This window comes from Pristiophorus japonicus, chromosome 1 (assembly GCF_044704955.1).
Source record: "Pristiophorus japonicus isolate sPriJap1 chromosome 1, sPriJap1.hap1, whole genome shotgun sequence".
Lineage (NCBI taxonomy): Eukaryota > Metazoa > Chordata > Chondrichthyes > Pristiophoridae > Pristiophorus > Pristiophorus japonicus.
The window spans coordinates 423,689,819-423,709,852 of NC_091977.1; the positions used below are offsets into that span (position 1 = coordinate 423,689,819).

General features: G+C 45.1%; 1 long non-coding RNA gene across 1 annotated transcript in view; it reads right to left on the reverse strand.

Moving 5' to 3' along the window:
- LOC139259908 (uncharacterized) overlaps positions 1-18,155 on the reverse strand; it is a 31,542-nt gene extending 13,387 nt beyond the window's left edge. Inside the window, exons 1-2 of the long non-coding RNA XR_011592679.1 lie at positions 18,050-18,155; positions 11,031-11,189 (exon numbers count right to left, since the gene is read on the reverse strand). This is a non-coding gene — a long non-coding RNA (uncharacterized lncRNA). The remainder of the gene's footprint in view (positions 1-11,030; positions 11,190-18,049) is intronic.
- Positions 18,156-20,034: the final 1,879 nt, after the last annotated feature.

The following is a 20,034-nucleotide window of genomic DNA, read 5'->3' on the forward strand; positions in this document are numbered from 1 at the left end:
AGTCTGTCCAGTTCGATTTTGACCTTTTCCTTCATCATATACAGAACTGCCCGAGCTTTATGATGGACGGGTCTTGCATCTGAATCCACGTGGATCTGTAATTTGGCTCCCGTGAAGTTGCCGATGCCTGGTTCTAACAGCGAGGGGAACTTGCTCAGTACTTGGGCACATGTATCTTTCTCTGATGACAACGCTTTGATGTCGTTCCAATCGCATCTGATTTTTTCAAACCAGTACCTGCCGAACAACGTTGGGTCATTGCCTGGGACAATCCATGGTGGTAACTCGTGAACCGCACCATCATACGACACTTTAATTGTGGCTCTGCCAATCACCGTTATGAGTACTTTGGTGTACATGCACAACTTGGCATGGACTGGACTCAGCCTGGGCCTCACTGCCTTAGTATATCACAGCTTGTCGAATGCCCTTGGCTTATTAACGATTGACTCGCCCCCGTGTCCAGTTCCATCGATACCGGCACCCCATTAAATTTCACGTTGATCATTATCGGTTTGCTCTTAGTTAGGAACAAGTGCTTCCTTCTCTGGTATCTCGGATTGCGTACACTGATCCATGCTAGTCTGACCATCATCCTCCACATGGTGTGTCGCAACATGCTTGCTCATCTGCGGACACTTGCGCTCAGACAGCCTTTGCAACTATATTGCTTAAATCGGCACTGCTGGTGCCGGTGATATCCCCCACAACGCCAACACGGAGAAATTGGATGCATTTCCGCTGGCGGACTTTGGGCAGCCACAGGTTTCGCTTACGCAGTCGAGTAGGCCCTGCCATGTGCCGCTCTGCTGAACGCCGAATCAATCGTATTTACAGTACTTGCCGAGTTTCACTGATATCTGCTATAGACTTCTATCCATCGTCTGAGCGATCTTGCTGGCCCTGTTCAAGTCCAACGTCTCCATCACCAGTAGTTTATGCAGGATCACCTCGTGGTTGATGCCGATTACAAAGAAGTCCTGCAGCATGTCTGTCAACACAGCCCCGAACGTACACAGTCCCGCTAGACGTCTCAGGTCGGCAACGAATTCCACCGCATACTGGCCCTCTGAGCGAATATGCATGTAAAATTTGTATCTCGAGATGATGATGCTTTCGTCAGGCTTAAGGTGGTCCTGTACCAATGTACACAATTCTTCATATGTCTTCTCTGTTGGACTCACAGGCAGGAGTAGATTCTTTATCAGGCCATAAATTTTTGGACCACAAACCGTCAGGAGCACCGCCCGCCGCTGATCTGTGTCGCCGACCTCCTCCATTTTGTTGGCCACGAAGAACTGGCTCAAATGGCTCACAAAGTCTGCCCAATCTTCTCTTTCCATAAATCGCTCCAACAATCCAATTGTGCTCATTTTTGCATGTAAAGGTTCTTGTTGCCTCGTCGCCAAATGTTGTGTATGCAATAACTGTTAGACTGAGTACTGTTTAACTCCAAGAGGTATGATCTTGGCTCTGCTTTATTAAGGCCCAAAGTGCCTAATATACAAAATGGCTGGCCTTTTATACTTGGGCTGCACACACGTGCATGCAGCCCAATGGTCTCCAACAGTGACGCCATCTAGTGGCTAGTGTACCCAAAGTACATACATGACACTCTCCACCTCCCGTTCTCTGTTGCTCCCGACAGTTATGTGCAATCTTGGCCTACAAAGCAAATAAAGGTTGGTGAGCAGCAGTTCAGTTAGGCATGTGGAACTAATGCATGTACATTTTCATGTGCTGCAACTCTGAGCAACAAATGAAAGGGGCCATCAACTGTGAGTAATGACACACGACATATGGTTGACTCATCAGTGAAACGGTGGCTTTCTGACTACAAAACAGATATAGGTAAGTAAGAGTTGGGGAAGGTGAGGCTCAGAGGCCAAAGGTCAGTAGTAGGGGTAGGATGTACTCACTTTCATCACTTGAGTGATGTCGTTTTACCTCTTTTGGCACTGTGTTGCCTTCGGTCCACTATTGATGTGTGGAGGCCCCGATCTGCGAGGAAACATCAGCGGCAGGTGGAGGTCATAAAAGGAGCGGCGAACTGGTGCAGGAGGGCGAAGACAGCGAAGAGTGACGTCATCAAGGTCCAGGTCGGTGATTGGAGCGTGGGCAGATACAGCAGGAGCAGTGAGGTCGGGGCGAAGGAGCGACAAGAGACTGTGGAGGGACGTGATTGGGGCCCAGGGGAGGTGCAAGTTCGGGGCCAGGGGCTCAGGGGCAGCACAGGCCAGCCCACACTGTGCTATGTGTGTGCACTAGGTCCGTGCAGCAGAGCTGGTCTCCAGTTGTCTTGGGTAATCCTTGACACTGGACCAAGACCTAGCTCTGTCAAGCCCGTGTGGTGGCTGGTGTACAACGGCCACCCCACGTTAAAAAAATGCATGCACAGGCATCTTCCACCCTTCAGGATGTAGTTCGGGTCCTTCATTGAAACACCTGTGAACTCGTCCTTTTTTTGGCGTGGAAGCAAGTCATCCTCATTTCGAGGGACCGCCTATGATGGTGAGGTGTCCGACACCTCTACAGCCACCTCTGCCCAAGCATTGTGGAAGACCTACCAAGAGGGCCTGCCAGACTCTGGAAATAGGAGGCACCTGCTGCCCGCCACAGTTTTCAGCAGCTTCTCAATTTGGACATCGCTGAATCTGGTTGCCCTCATGCTGCCTCTCGGACTTGCCATTTTTGCACACAACACACAACACATAACACACAACAAATGCAACGGTGCAACTGATGAGAATGAGCAGTGCCTACCTGAAAGACCTGCCCTTTAAGAAGGCCTCATTATGAATGAATGAGAGTCAGGTGAACTTGGGTCCTCAGTCATTGATGCCGTCCCTACAGCACTCTGCGAAGGCCATTTCTGCCCCCAACACCGCCCCGTTCATTTAATTACACAAAAGTGCCGAGTTTCGCTCCATTCTCTGCCCCATCTATCCTGATGGCACTTCTCCAGTTAATTCAAATTATACACCCCAAACAAGGCAGAGGGCAATTTCCAGCCAAATATTTGTTTAACATCTCTGCCATTTCCTTATTCCACATTATAATTTCTCCTATCTCTGAAGTCAGTAGGAATCAGGATGAAAGCACTCCACTGGTTGTAGTCATATATAGCACAAAAGATGTTTGTGGTTGTTGGACATCGCTGCAGGAGTTCCTCAGGGCAGTGGCAGAGGCTGGGTATTCTGCAACGAGTGACTCACTACTTGATTCCCTAAAGCCTGCTTACCATGTACAAGGCACAAGTCAGGAGTGTGGTAGAATACTCTCCAGTTGCTTTTATAAGTGCAGCTCCAACGGCACTCAAGAAGCTCAACACCAGGATGAAGCAACTCGCTTGATTGGCACCCATCCACCACCTTAAACATTATTACCCTGCACTACCGGTGCACCATAACTGCAGTGTATACCATCTACAAGATTCACTGCAGCAACTTGCCAAGGCTTCATCTGCAGCAGATCCAAATCCGTGACGTCTACCACCTAGAAGGACAAAGGCGGCAGGCACATGGGAACACCACCAAATCCAAGTTCCCCTTCAAGTCACACCACCATACTAAATATATCGTCGTTCCATCATTGTCGCTGGGTCAAAATCATGGGACTCCCTACCAAACTGCACTGTGAGAGTACCTTCACCACACGGACTGCAGTGGTTCAAAAAACACAGCTCACCACCACCTTCTCAAGGGCAATTCAGGATGGGCTAATCACCCTTATGCATTCCCTTAATGTCTGTCTTCAATGTGCCTTTTCCTATATTAGTGCTCCTATGCTACTGACTGTCAGTGGGGGAAACTGTAGATGGCCTTGGAGGACGATTTCAAGCAGCTCTGGGCCTAGTAGGCCTGGTTCAAATGCACCACCTCAGGAAGGGCTGCCGCAGTCTGGGCTGGCTCACAGACAGGCAAGGTCACTGGCAGAGTGGCACTGGTGGGAGGATGCATGCTGTCATCCTGAGAGAGGGCAGCTGGTTCGTTCTCCATGGAGCCACTGCCACTTTCCCGGGTGGTGCCTCAGCAATCCTAGTAAACTGCTGGAGGATAGCTTGCTGGAGCTGTGACAACCTGCAAGCCCCTTTCAACATTGGTAAACCTAACCATGATGGTAGCAGTCTGAGCTTGTATGACTTATGACTTCAGTCTGCGCTTCCATTGCAGCACTTAGACGTTGGGTGGCTTCTGCTTGTGCTGCAATGGAATCTGAAACATTGGCCATCAGATGGTTGGGTCCACATGTATGCTAATGGATCTGCCCACCTCTTCTACCCTGGACATGATGGGCTCCAACCTCTGTGCAAAGCCCAGTGCAAGATTGGAGCTGGACTCCTCCATACTCCTTTACATTGGATTCAGGCTTTCTGGCAGGCCAGCCAACATACCAAGCATTTCATTGTGCATAACCATCAGCTTTGTTCTGTAGGCCGCCCCATTGAAGCCCTCATCTGAGTCCTATAGAGCAGAACTCGTATGCGATCTCATGCTCTGGGGTGTTGGCATCTCCACTACCCATTCGTCTTGCCCTGGCTGCTGCCCACTCATGACCGGTGATTCACCTCATGCAGATCCTGCCTCTAACCTATCCTCTAAAGCACGTGGAGTGCCAGTATCTGAGCTGCTAGCTGGGAATGTGAAATCGAGTGACGGTGCTTCGTCTTCATCATTACTCTCCTCTTTCTTTTCCTCTTGCACCAATGCTTGGCCAGGTTGGATCTCTGATATGAGAAAGGTTCTAGGGTAGTGTTGTGGTAAGGGGGCCTTAGGGTGGGGAAAGCCAGAGGTACATGCTTACACCATTTACAGCTTGTAATTCGGAAGAAATTGTGGGATGAGGGGGAAGTGGGATGTGAGATGGTGGATTAGCTATCAGCATAGTATCATAGTCAATTGTTTCAGCTCCACCGCTGGCCACGGCCACAGTCACAAGCACTCCAATTATGCCGAGCACCGTCTCCTTGAGCAGGATAAGGATACAGAAGCATGCCTCTCCCTCTCCAGTTAGCTGCCCCTCCCAACGGTTGTGCGCCAACTTGTCGTGCAAGAGAGAGGGAAGTGTGTCAGTGAGTGTGGTTCACTATGTTTGTCTGTTGTGGCTGTCATGGTTGAATAGCTGGCAGTGTATGCAAGCTGTGAGATGTGTGTGTGAGGTTTGCAGCATTGTAAGTGTGTGAGGGTGAGATGGAGCATATGAATATGAGGTATGAGTCATGATTGATAGAGATTGTTGATAGATGAGTAATGGGGATGAGGTGAATTGAACAGTGTGTGAGGCTAGTGGTGCAGTTTGAGAGATAAGGCATTTGAAGATGAATTCACTGACCTTTACCACTCATGTGAGGTCATTAACTTTCTTCTTGCACTGCATCCAGGTCCTCAGGGCTACCCTTCTTGCATTGACAGAGATGGCTATCTGCTCCCATTCGCTTCTCAGTGTCTGTCTAGAGGGCCTCCTGTGGATACAAGAAATCTCACCTACTGTCCATCTCCTCTACAAGGGCCTCAAGTGCTAGATTGGAAAATCTGGGATCACTTCTCTGCCATGTTGCACCATCTTCATTATTCCTGTAGGTCACACACTCCTCTACAACAACTTTCAGTACCTTCTGCAGCCAGAATGCACCTCCCCTGAAAGAAGCTTTCTTTAAGAACTACATGCTAGCTTAATTGGCACTTGCCTCACATGACCTTGGGCCCCTGCTGAGCATGAAACCACTCAGCAATGCATTTAGCGCTGGGCTGCATGCCACTATCATTATAAATATCAGGCAGAATGCAGTTTGTATGATGCCTGTATTACTTTGAACAGGTGCGGGTTAATCGTGCACCGTGATTCTGGTACCCATTTTCAGGGACTATCCCATTTTCAGCCCATAAATTCTCTTAGGTATAGAACTTTTCAAGAGTTCTTGGACAAGACACTAATAGGTAGCAGTCAGTATGTTTTGTGCAATAGATCAAAATTTATTCAGTTTAAAGCAGTAGTATACTTAACAAAAGGCGATAATTGAACGAAAGCTCGCAGCCTTCGTTCTCTGGAAACTTCCGCACACAGGTGATGCTGTCTTCAATCTGTTCGTTGCTATCTCAGCAGTTTCAGTGTGAAGGCATTCTTTAAGTGTCGATCTTTTAACCAATTTCTTATCAAAGGTTCGTTTGGCCATATATGGGGGCCTTACCGCCCACTGCCGCCGATGTTCCTCCTCGAGTTGCGCCCAGTGCAAGTTTCAATTTGGTGTGGAGCGGGCAGGAGGGGAGAACCGCTGGGAACCGCCCGCTGACGTCAGCGGGCGGCCGAGTGGCACAACTGCCCTCCCGCCCACCGAGATGCCAGATTGGTGCGAATGGGAGTCGGTGGAAGTCAGCGCCAGAACAGGGGTGGACCGCTGAGAGGTGGCTGGTCAGTCCCCAACGATGAGTATGAAGAGCTGAAAAAAAAGGTTATTAAACAATTTTTTAAAATTTTCTTTACAGCGACTTACCTTGATGGGGTCCCCTAAAGGTCTTCCGATATTTATTTTTAAATGCTTTTTATTTGCAGCTCTTCGACCCTCCATAGGCTCGACTCCATCTTCGGTGACACTTGGGCGACAAGTGCCTTTGCCGCTGAGAATGAGATCCCGCCCGCTGCCGCCCAGATTGACGGTGTAAGTCCCTTTTTTGCCGCTGGCAGCCCTTTCAAGGATCTTTTTGCTGAAAACCCCGCCCAGAATACCGTCAGGTATCTTGGCGGCCATCGGCGGTCCTTTGGGCAGCACTTGGGCGGCCCTTGCCCTTCACCAATTTCGGCCCCATGGTCTTTAACAAAATCACCTTTTTTAATTGGTTCTAGTGGTCAAAATACCACTGTCACTCAGACCCAAGGTCATATCTTGGCCACTCCTGCCTCCAGTAATTTTCCATTAACCTTACTTTGTCCATGTTATACAATCTTTTATCTCACTGGAATTCACCTTATCTCTTTTACTCTTAACAAGCAGTACCCGGTCTGGTAACGAGGGCTCATTTCAAACTGTCTCTCGAGTCTTGGATAGTGCCCAAACAATCTCACTTTACTCCATCAGATGGGTACCTTAACTCCAATGACTTGCCTTACTTTATGCTTCTTTATACTAGCTATAGTTTAAATATATTTTAATTAATTTTGTAAATGAACTCTAATTTCTATGATTCTATGATTCTACTTTGCATGTTATTTAACAATTTGAACTTCACCAGCAGCCTGTGGCTGCTTGTTATCTGAGCCGAGTCAAAACTGCTTTTTGTGTACATTCCCATGTCCACAGAGAATCCTGGGTAAGTTTAGTTTGGTCAATGACTATAGATTGCATATATATAAGAATCTCGAATACCAGTTTTTCTTACATAGGCTTTAATACTCTTTCGATAATGGGGCACAGAAAACTGCACACAGTACTGTAATTGTGGCCTATCAATAGCATGGCTACAAGAGCAGAAACGCAACTAACTATTCTGCAATGAATGGCTTACATCCTGATCCCTGAAATCCTCTTCACCATCTACAAGGCTCAAGCCAGGATTGTGATGGAATGCTTACCTGATGGACCGTGTTGCGGAACTGGAGCTGCGGATGGATTCACTCTGGAGCATGCAGGATGCTGAGAATGACGTGAATAGCACATTTAGTGAGTTGGTTTTACCGCAGGTAAAGGGTCCACAGCCAGATAGGGAATGGAAGACCAACAGGAAGAATAGTGCAAGGAAGGTAGTGCAGGGGTCCCCAGCGGTCATCCCCCTGCAAAACAGATACACCGCTTTGAGTACTGTTGGGGGGGATGACTCATCAGAGGGGAGCAGCAGCAGCCAAGTTCATGGCACCATGGCTGGCTCTGCTGCACAGGAGGACAGGAAAAAGAGTGGGAGAGTGATAGTGATAGGTGATTCGATTGTAAGGGGAATAGATAGGCATTTTTGCGGCTGCAACCGAGACTCCAGGATGGTATGTTGCCTCCCTGGTGCAAGGGTCAAGGATGTCTTGGAGCAGGTGCAGGACATTCTGAAAAGGGAGGGTGTACAGCCAGTTGTCGTAGTGCATATAGGTACCAACGATATAGGTAAAAAACGGGATGAGGTCCTACGAGACGAATTTAGAGAGCTAGGAGTTAAATTAAAAAGTAGGACCTCAAAAGTAGTAATCTCAGGATTGCTACCAGTGCCACGTACTAGTCAGAGTAGGAATCACAGGATAGCTCAGATGAATACGTGGCTTGAGCAGTGGTGCAGAAGGGAAGGATTCAAATTCCTGGGACATTGGAAGCGGTTCTGGGGGAGGTGGGACTAGTACAAACCGGACGGTCTGCACCTGGGCAGGACCGGAACCAATGTCCTCGGGGCAGTGTTTGCTAGTGCTGTTGGGGAGGAGTTAAACTAATGTGGCAGGGGGATGGGAACCTATGCAGAGAGACAGAGGGAAATAAAATGGAGTCAGAAGCAAAAGATAGAAAGGAGAAGAGTAAAAGTGGAGGGCAGAGAATCCTAAGGCAAAAAACAAAAAGGACCACATTACAGCAAAATTCTAAAGGAGCAAAGTGTGTTAAAAAGACAAGCCTGAAGGCTCTGTGCCTTAATGCGAGGAGTATTCGGAATAAGGTGGACGAATTAACTGCGCAGATAGCAGTTAACGGGTATGATGTAATTGGTATCACGGAGACATGGCTCCAGGGTGACCAAGGCTGGGAACTCAACATCCAAGGATATTCAGCATTTAGGAAGGATAGACAGAAAGGGAAAGGAGGTGGGGTGGCATTGCTGGTTAAAGAGGAAATTAATGCAATAGTAAGGAGGGACATTAGCCTGGATGATGTGGAATCGGTATGGGTGGAGCTGCGGAATTCCAAAGGGCAGAAAACGCTAGTGGGAGTTGTGTACAGACCACCAAACAGTAGTAGTGAGGTTGGGGACAGCATCAAACAAGAAATAAGGGATGTGTGCAATAAAAGTGCAGCAGATATCATGGGCAACTTTAATCTACATATTGATTGGGCTAACCAAACTGGTAGCAATGAGGTGGAGGAGGATTTCCTGGAGTGTATTAGGGATGGTTTTCTCAACCAATATGTTGAGGAACCAACTAGAGAGCTGGCCATCCTAGACTGGGTGATGTGTAATGAGAAGGGACTAATTAGCAATCTAGTTGTGCGAGGCCCCTTGGGGAATTTGATGGGATTGAAGGCCGATAAATCCCCAGGGCCTGATAGTCTGCATCCCAGAGTGCTCAAGGAAGTGGCCCCAGAAATAGTGGATGCATTGGTGATCATTTTCCAACAGTCTATTGACTCTGGATCAGTTCCTATGGACTGGAGGGTAGCTAATGTAACACCACTTTTTAAAAAAGGAGGGAGAGAGAAAACGGGTAATTAGCCTGACATCCGTAGTGGGGAAAATGTTGGAATCAATCATTAAGGATGAAATAGCAGCGCATTTGGAAAGCAGTGACAGGATTGGACCAAGTCAGCATGGATTTATGAAAGGCAAATCATGCTTGACGAATATTCTGGAATTTTTTGAGAATATAACTAGCAGAGTGGGCAAGGGAGAACCAGTGGATGTGGTGTATTTGGACTTTCAAAAGGCTTTTGACAAGGTCCCGCACAAGAGATTGGTATGCAAAATCAAAGCACATGGTATTGGGGGTAATGTACTGATGTGGATAGAAAACAGGTTGGCAGACAGGAAGCAGAGAGTCGGGATAAGCGGGTCCTTATGAGAATGACAGGCAGTGACTAGTGGAGTGCCGCAGGGCTCAGTGCTGGGGCCTCAGCTCTTTACAATATACATTAATGATTTAGATGAAGGAATTGAGTTTAATATCTCCAAGTTTGCGGTTGACACTAAACTAGGTGGAGGTGTGAGCTGTGAGGAGGAGGCTAAGAGGCTGCAGGGTGACTTGGACAGGTTAGGTGCGTGGGCAAATTCATGGCAGATACAGTATAATGTGGATAAATGAGAGGTTATCCATTTTGGGGGCAAAAACACGAAGGCAGAATATTATCTGGATGGCGGCAGATTAGGAAAAGGGGAGGTGCAACGAGACCTGGGTGTCATGGTTCATCAGTCACTGAAAGTGAGCATGCAGGTACAGCAGGCGGTGAAGGCGGCAAATGGTATGTTGGCCTTTATAGCTAGGGGATTTGAGTATAGGAGCAGGGAGATCTTACTGCAGTTGTACAGGGCCTTGGTGAGGCTTCACCTGGAATATTGTGTTCAGTTTTGGTCTCCTAATCTGAGGAAGGACGTTCTTGCTATTGAGGGAGTGCAGCGAAGGTTCACCAGGCTGATTCCAGGGATGGCTGGGCTGTCATATGAGGAGAGACTGGATCAACTGGGCCTTTATTCACTGGAGTTTAGAAGGATGAGAGGGGATCTCATAGAAACATATAAGATTCTTACGGGACTGGACAGGTTAGATGCAGAAAGAATGTTCCCGATGTTGGGGAAGTCCAGATCCAGGGGACATAGTCTTAGGATAAGGGGTAGGCCATTTAGGACTGAGATTAGGAGAAACATCTTCACTCTGAGAGTTGCTAACCTATGGAATTCCCTGCCACAGAGAGTTGTTGATGCCAGTTCATTGGATATATTCAAGAGGGAGTTAGATATAGCCCTTACGGCTAAGGGGGTCAAGGGGTATGGAGAGAAAACAGGAAAGGAGTACTGAGGGAATGATCAGCCATGATCTTATTGAATGGCGGTGCAGGCTCAAAGGGCCGAATGGCCTACTCCTGCACCTATTTTCTATGTTTCTATTCACTTGCAATGGTGCAGGTTTTTATGTCATGCAGTGCTGTGGAGGAACAAAGACTGAACACTGACATGAAAGCAGCAGCAAACGCTGCAGCCACATTTTTTTTAACTTTTAACTCTGTAGACATGCTTTTGCTGGTACTGACAATTACACCTGTTTAAGTTTATGTACTGATGTCACTACATGGTCAATGTAATTTTATTTTTCACTTACTGTTATAACTCAGTAATCATCAGTCATGGGTAGCAGTTACTCACCATCCTTGAGCAAAGGTTCCATATGATCTTCCTATTGTTGAAGATCTTTCTTTCTTCTCCTCATTTGTCATTAGGGGCCAGGGAGGGAATTTGAATGTTAAGTTCCTTTACTTGCTCTCTGCTGCTGAAACATAGTTCTGATGATTGTGCAAAAGCTCACTGAAAATTAAACAATAACCATTTATTCTGCAATGCAACATGCTGCAGAAAAGCAGGTTTTAAATGCTTCATTAAAACAGTTTAAAAAGGCCTCTACATGCTACTGCCGGCGTTCGTGCTAACTGTCGGTGTTTGCCCCCTTCCGACCTGCTCGCTGAGTTGCTTCCCAATCTGGTGGCGTATGTGATATATTCTTTACGACATTGCAAACACACAGACTATAAGATGTCTCCAACAGGAACTTGTCATCATGTGTCTTGTTACAGTATCCTTTTATTGTATTTACAGCAGTAGTTGCATTACCACAGTAGTCCACTAGGTGGAGCTCTATCTTATACTTCTCCCTCCTCAATGAAGAAGTAATCATTATACATAACTTGCAAGGTTATACACAACAAAAGATACAGATTTATTTTTCCATATTTACAAATCAAACTTAACCACTTGTTTTCTGTTTCGAAGAGGATATATTTGCTCTTGAACAGAACTTTCCAAACATGGTGTCGAAATTAGTCTGAGCCTGAGGAGAGTTTTTCTCCAAGGGTGCCCCTGATCTACATTTTCAATCTCTAGAACTTCAGACTGTTGTCTGTCTGAATCGGACTCAGACTTCGATTCTGACTTTCTCTTGCACTGGTTTCTAACAGATCTGATGTAGGATTTGCTACTGGTACTCTTCTTGTAACAAGACTATCTGACTCATCAGAAATAATCTAATTATTCCAACTTCCAACTCCTTCCACATCTGTCGGTAAAATATGATCAATGGGAACGAACCTAACCTTTCCTTGATCAAACATCTTGACCAAATATGTGCGAGGACCACATATCTTCCTGGTAACCATTTATAGTGATGGTTCTTCACTCTAACCTTCTGATTCAATTTCACACTTCTTTCTCTTACTCTGCCTCTATCATGATTCTATTTCTGTCTTAATTGTTTCTCTTCTACTGACTGTGCCAAGTTTGGCTTTAACAATGAGAACCTGGCTCGTGGCTGTCATTTGAGAAACAACTCTGCTGGTGTTCTACCAGTCGTTGTATGAGGAGTATTAGAATAAGTAATTAGAAAATTTGGCAATTGTGGTCCAACAACAACTATCGTTTCTTTGGATTTGGATCCAACATTTGTTTGATGAGGGCATATATTACAATGTGCACTGTGCGCTCTGCTGCACCATTTGATGCTGGGTGATATGGTGGAACTTTGGTGTGTTGCACACCATTTCTGCTCATGAACTATGCAAATTCATCTGAACAAAAATGCGGTCCATTATCAGAACAATTTCTTCTGGGTGGCCATATGAAGAAAGCAATCTTCGTAAATTGTCTAGTGATTTATTTGTTGTTATTTTCTGCATTGGAAACACCTCTACCCACTTCGAATGGCTATCAATCACAATTAACAATTGCTGTCCTTCTAGTTCAGCAAAATTTACATGTAACCTTTGCCACACCCTGGGAGGCCATTTCTATGGCTGTAATGGTACTGGTGGTGGTTTCTTGTTTACTGATTAACATGTTGTACATTGACTAACAAAGTACTCTATATCTTTATCTAGTGCTGGCTACCTTAAGTATCTGCATGTAAAACTCTTGGTCAAGCACATTCCCAGGTGCTGGTGATGAAGATCTCCTAACAATTTGGACCTAACTTATTTGGAACAACTACTCTTGCACCCCAAATGATACAATCTTTATCTACTGACAATTCATTCCTACAAAGGAAGTATGGATGAATATCTTCTTCTGATACTTGGTTTGGCCAGTCATTTGCTATATAATCATACACCGTTGACATAAGTGGGTCATGTTTGGTTGCTCTACCAATCTCTTCAGCTGTGACTTAATGTATGTAAAATAGAACACTTCTTCCCTATTGCTTGTAACTTGTGATGGGGATGGCAACCTGGAGATAGCATCAGCATTACCATCTGACTTAGGTACAACAACAATGGGTGTAGCCCAATTACTTAGATCTACCTTAGAGATAATGTTCTCAGTCACTAGTCTTTTGAGTTCTTGCTCAACTTTCTCCTTGAGTCCGTATGGTACAGGACGTGGCTTGCAGTAAGCCTCTGTACTCTGACATTCGCCTTGCAGCCTTGGATTGGACTGTCTGTTTCACAGATCACCTTTGGATACTGCTTGATGACATCATCCTTCAATGCAAATCTCGTTTCAACACAAATAATCTCATTCCAATCTAGCTTCAGTGATCCCAACCACCTTCTACCTGTTGAGGCAGGCTTGGCTCCTGCCACTACTAAGAGAGGCAAGCTCTGAAACTGATCTTTGTATTTCACCAGTACAGTGATATGTCCTACCACAGGAAAAATCACTCAACTTGTCGAGATATAGCAATTCCGTACCATGTTCACAGATGCACCAATGTCAATTTGCATGGGTATCCTGGTTCCTTCAATGTCTATTTGGATGATGATACACCGCTAATTGTTATTAGATACCTTCGTGGTCCTGATGATGTGTACCTCCTCGACATGTTGCTTCGCATCAATGCTATGCAGTCTCTGCTGATTTCTACTTATAGCATTTGAACATCGGTTCACTCTTCACTCGGCATGTCTTCGCAAGATGCCCAGTTTTCTTGCAGAAGAAACACTCTGCACTTCACATATGGACAGCTTTGAGCAATGTGTTGTCCCAGGCACTGATAGCATGATCTCAATGCATTGTTACCTTGTCCAGTTGCTGAGGCCTTGGAGCCCAACTGCCTTTTACTTCTAAATTGCAGGCGATTCACCTCGGTTGTCTGATGAATGGAAATGGTGCGAAATTCTCGAAAATATTGGTTGGCCATATCCATCGACATAGCTGTCTGACAATCTAAATCAAAAGTCAAGTTAGGGTTGTCAACAACTTTCTTCTGATTTCTTCATTTTTCTTCCCACAAACAAAGTGGTTATGCAATGCTCGGTCTTGAAAGTTTCCGAACTTACAGTGAATGGATAGCTTTTTTAAAGCTAAATGTACTCACTGATTTGTAATGTAATTTGTAATTTGCAGGGGTTGAGGACTGTAGTGCTGATTTAACTTGGTTAGAATCTCCGTCAGTGAAGTGTCCTTATTTTTATCCTGTGGGCTCTATCACAATAAGATAAGGCAGATAAATCCCCTGGAACTGATGGCTTGCATCCTAGGGTCTTAAGAGAAGTACCAGCAAGGACTGTGGATGCATTGGTTGTAATTTACCAAAATTCCCTGGATTCTGGGGAGGTCCCAGCAGATTGGAAAACTGCAAATGTAATGCCCCTATTTAAAAAAAGGAGGCTGACAAAAAGCAGGAACCTATAGACCAGTTAGCCTAACATCTGTGGTTGAGAAAATGTTGGTGTCCATTATTAAAGAAGCAGTAGCAGGACATTTGGAAAAGCAAAATTCGGTCAGTCAGAGTCAGCATGGATTTATGAAGGGGAAGTCATGTTTGACAAATTTGCTGGAGTTCTTTGAAGATGTAACGGACAGGGTAGATAAAGGGGAACCAGTGGATGTAGTGTTTTTGGACATCCAGAAGGCATTTGACAAGGTGCCACATAAAAGGTTACTGCACAAGATAAAAGTTCACGGGGTTGGGGGTAATATATTAACATGGATAGAGGATTGCCAACTAACAGAAAACAGAGAGTTGGGATAATTGGTCCATTCTCTGGTTGGCAACCAGTAACTAATGGGGTGCCGCAGGGATCAGTGCTAGGACCCCAACTATTTACAATCCATATAAATGACTTGGAAGAAGGGACTGAGTATAACATAGCCAAGTTTGCTGATGATACAAAAATGGGAGGAAAAGCAATGTGTGAGGAGGACACAAAAAATCTGCAAAAGGACATAGACAGGCTAATTGCGTGGGGAAAAAAATTGGCAGATGGAGTATAATGTTGGAAAGTGTGAGGTCATGAACTTTGGCAGAAAAAAATCAAAGAGCAAGTTATTATTTAAATGGAGAAAGATTGCAAAGTGCTGCAGTAAAGTGGGCCCTGGGGGTACTTGTGCATGAAACACAAAATGATAGTATGCAGGTACAGCAAGTGATCAGGAAGGCCAATGGTATCTTGGCCTTTATTGCAAAGGGGATGGAGTATAAAAGCAAGGAATCTTGCTAGAGCTATACAAGGTATTGGTGAGGCCACATGTGGAATACTGCGTGCATATTTCTGAAAAATTATACTTGCTTTGGAGGCAGTTCAGAGAAGGTTCACTAGGTTGATTCTGGGGATGAGGAGATTGACTTATGAGGAAAGGTTGAGTAGGTTGGGCCTCTACTCATTGGAATTCAGAGAATGAGAGGTGATCTTATCGCAAAGTCTAAGATTATGAGGGGGCTTGACAAGGTGGGTGCAGAGAGGATGTTTCCACTGATGGGGGAGACTAGAACTAGAGAGCATGATAGAATAAGGGGCCGCCCATTTAAAATAGAGATGAGGAGAAATTTCTTCTCTCAGAGGGTTGTTAATCTGTGAAATTCGCGGCCTCAGAGAGCTGTGGAAGCTGTGACATTGATTAAATTTAAGACAGAAATAGACAATTTCTTAAACGATAAAGGGATAAGGGGTTATGGGGAGCGGGTGGGGAAGTGGAGCTGATTCCATGATCAGATCAGCCATGATCTTATTAAATGGTGGAGCAGCCTACTCCTGCTCCTATTTCTTATGTTCTTATGTTCTTAAGAACCTCTGCATGATTAGTTTAGATAGTCAAGCTTCTATTATTTAACATTATTAACTCATTTAATATTTTGAGTGCTTGGAACCATTAGTACACTGTGAATGTCAGTTCCAGTGAATAAACCTTGCAGTTATTACTCAGTTTAAACATTAATTTATGCTCATTTGATTATGAAGTCACAAGATTTTCTATTCTTTTCATAAAAGTTTCTCACAATCTATAGGATTCTGAATGATCATTTGCAGTATCAAATAAGCTTCTTCTCATTGAGTTCTAAAAGGCTTGCTAAGTGTGATGCATGAGTAGAAATCTCTGTGACTTAAAACAGGCCTTATTTGTCACTGTGGCTTCAGTCCTGAAGTATATGGTTGACTCAATGTCATCAGGGCAACCTGGGATGGACAATAAATATTGCCTTGACAGTGTTGCCTACATCCTAAGACCAATTTTAAAAAATGGTTCCCACCTAATTTATCCCTTTGTTTCAATGCAAATATGCATATTTTGGGGGCATAATGGAGCCAAAAATCAGTCCACAGAAATTAAATAGAAATGCAATCTTTGCAGATATGAGAGAGTGTTTCAAGTGTGGTTTATTTCATTATTGTAGCTTCAGAGTTTACTCACTGAGCAATAATGGTATCTGAATAAAATACAGCTTTATGACTTTAATGAATTATTTTCAAAATCTAAATGTATTGAGATTTAAATTAGATTGGATGAGTTGACCTCTATGAAGATTTATGATTGAGATTAGATCCTGCAGGAGTGTGAGATGACTGAGGTTAAAAATCTTACAACAAGTAAATACGAATCTGTAACTGGCTTGTAGATTTGCATGAATTTTATTATTTATCTCAGATTTTTAAATGTTGCCCGATTGATTCTACATTTTTCCTAAACTTAACCTCCCACAGAGACACACTGAGGTCCGTGAAATTATGCAAAACATTGCAATTACTTTCTGGAAAACAGTTTGATGTTTGACTGCAGTTACACACAATCTGTTGACATGATTTTCTTCCCTGAAGAGCTCAGGAAGTTTGAATCTCGAAGGATGAATGCTTTGAGACAAAGTTCAATATATCTTGCGTTGATGTGTAGGCTCCTTTGCCTGCTATCACACACAATCTGTATGTTTAAGGAGTGGAAGCTCTTCCTTGCGGAGGTTTTCTGTGGGAACTCACAAAGCTTAGATGCTGGGACTCCTTCTCAGGGCTTACAATCCCTAGACTACATTCTCAGCATTCCCCAGTTCTAGAATCACACTCAATGCTCCCAGATATTCTTCCCTAATGCTTCCAGATCCCATAGCCTTTCTCTGAGTGATCCTCAATCTCAGAACTTGTTCCATCGTTCCCAGAACCACCTTCTCCAGTGTTCGTGAAACCCCGGGACAGGCTTCTCAAAATATTGCTAGACCATGAGACCCCATCTGAAAATGGTGAGACTTAAAACCCTCATTTTAATGCTTTCAGATGTTGCCAATGCTGGTAAGTAAATATTCCTAATAATATCACTTGACATTACAGCTCTTCTTACAACTCCTCTGACAACTATAACAATGTCATGGGTGATCTGCTAGAATACAGTGTAAGAAACATGCAATTTTGAATAGCTTGGTGTCACTTAGGGTGGAGGGGTGGGGGGGGCTCCTTATCTCAAAAACAGATGGGTGGGGTCTGATGAGAGGTTAAAGTGTTAAAAATCTGAATCCGGCCCTTAATCCGCCCACTTCCTGTTTTAGTGGAGGTGGAATGGGGGGTGGGCAGTTATCTCAGTCCCAGGAAGCAGTTTGGCACTTTAAATATGATAATGAGTCTGAAAGTCTCAGATAAGACCTACTTTGGTGTAACTGTGGCCGGCTCGAGGTCCTGGGCCTTGGGAATGTCAGCAGCTGCAGCGAGGCGAGGACAGCTTTGGGGAGAAATCCTTGTGGGTCAGGAGAAGCAGGAGTGCTTCCTCCTGGCCCCGCAAGCTCCCCCACAGTCAGACCCCCCTATACAGATCTCGTTCCCCGGGATCGGAACCCCCTTCCGGGATCGGGGATCGTATTCCCCCGGGATCGGATCATCCCCGAAGTCAGAGATTAGATGCCCCCTGTGCCCCCCCCGCCCCCACCGAGATCAGGCCCCCCGGGGTTAGGGATCGGACGCCCCCAGGATTGCACCTACCTGGGGTTAAGACCACTTGTCCAGCATTCCCCGCCCGACTGGAAGCCAATCTATCAATCAGGCTGAGTTCTGGGCTGGGACTATCACACGCACACTGTGGAGTTAAAAATCCACAGCGTGCAGGGAAACCCGGACTTATGGGTTTCCCACATGCTACTAGGTGTCCCCCGCTTCCAGCGGGTCTCCAGGTAAAAATTCTGGACTTACTGTCCAGGGCCACAAAAGAGAAATTGCCAGTTGGGCTGTTTATATAACTGTAATGCAACTTCTTTCCCTTTATATTTTGTTTATAATTTTGTTCTGTACAGACGTCTACACACTTTGTCAGGACATGGATTGTTACAAAGTACATGCTATAATATAGGTTTCACAATACTTGCTGGTATATGCAATGATGGTCATATTTAGTTGCACAGTTGTTTACATTCGGCTGAGGAATGCTTGCTTGCTGACAGAACCTTGCTTTATTTTACACTTACCCTCTGCTAATGCAACCGAGTATTTTAATTGGCTATTTTATTCGAGCTGAACACTGAGCTCGTATAGTTGTAGATCTTGTATTGTGCACGGAGACATGTTAATTAGTAATCTCATCGTACAGGATCCTCTGCGGAAGAGTGATCATAATGTGATAGTATTATAATATGATAGATATACCGCTTTGGATACTGTTGGGGGAGATGGCTCATCAGGGGAAGGCAGCAGAAGCCAAGCTCATGGCACTGTGGGTGGCTCTGCTGCACAGGAGGGCAGGAAAAAGAGTTGGAGAGCTATAGTGTTAGGGGATTCTAATTTAAGGGGAATAGATAGGCGTTTCTGCAGTCGCAACCGAGACTCCAGGATGGTATGTTGCCTCCCTGGTGCAAGGATCAAGGATGTCTCATGGCGGCTGCAGGGCATTCTGGAGGGGGAGGGCAAACAGCCAGTTGTCGTGGTGCATATAGGTACCAACAACATAGGTAAAAAATGGGATGAGGTCCTACAAACTGAATTTAGGGAGCTAGGAGTCAAATTAAAAAGTAGGACCTCAAAGGTAGTAATCTTAGGATTGCTACCAGTGCCACGTGCTAGTCAGAGTAAAAATAGCAGGATAGTTAAGAAGAATATGTGGCTTGAGGAATGGTGCAAGAGAGAGGGATTCAAATTCTGGGACATTGGAACCAGTTCTGGGGAAGTGGGACGAGTACAAACCGGAGGGTCTACACCTGGGCAGGACCGGAACAAATGTCCTTGGGGGAGTGTTTGCTAGTGCTGTTGGGAGGGGTTAAACTAATATGGCAGGGGGATGGGGATCTATGCAGGGAGACAGAGGGAAGTAAAATGGGGGCAGAAGCAAAAGAAGGAAAGGAGAAAAGTAAAAGTGGAGGGCAGAAAAATCCAAGGCAAAAATCAAAAAGGGCCACTTTACAGCATAATTCTAAAGGGACAAAGAGTGTGAATAAGAATGTTACAAAGTCAAGCCTGAAGGCTCTGTATCTAAATGCAAGGAGTATTCATACTAAGGTGGACGAATTAACTGCGCAGGCAACTATTAACGAATATGATATAATTGGCATTACGGAGACATGGCTCCAGGGTGACCAAGGCTGGGAACTCAACATCCAAGGGTATTCAACATTCAGGAAGGATAAACAGAAAGGAAAAGGAGGTGGGGTAACGTTGCTGGTTAAAGAGGATAATAACGCAGTAGTAAGGAAGGACATTAGCTTGGATGATATGGAATCTGTATGGGTAGAGCTGCGGAAAACCAAAGAGCAGAAAATGTTAGTGGGAGTTGCGTACAGATTACCAAACAGTAATAGTGAGGTTGGGGATGGCATCAAACAAGAAATTAAGGATGCGTGCAATAAAGGTACAGTAGTTTTCATGGGCGACATTAATCAACATAGATTGTGCTAACCAAACTGGTAGCAATACAGTGAAGGAGGATTTCCTGGAGTGTACTAGGGATGGTTTTCTAGACTAATATGTTGAGGAAGCAACTA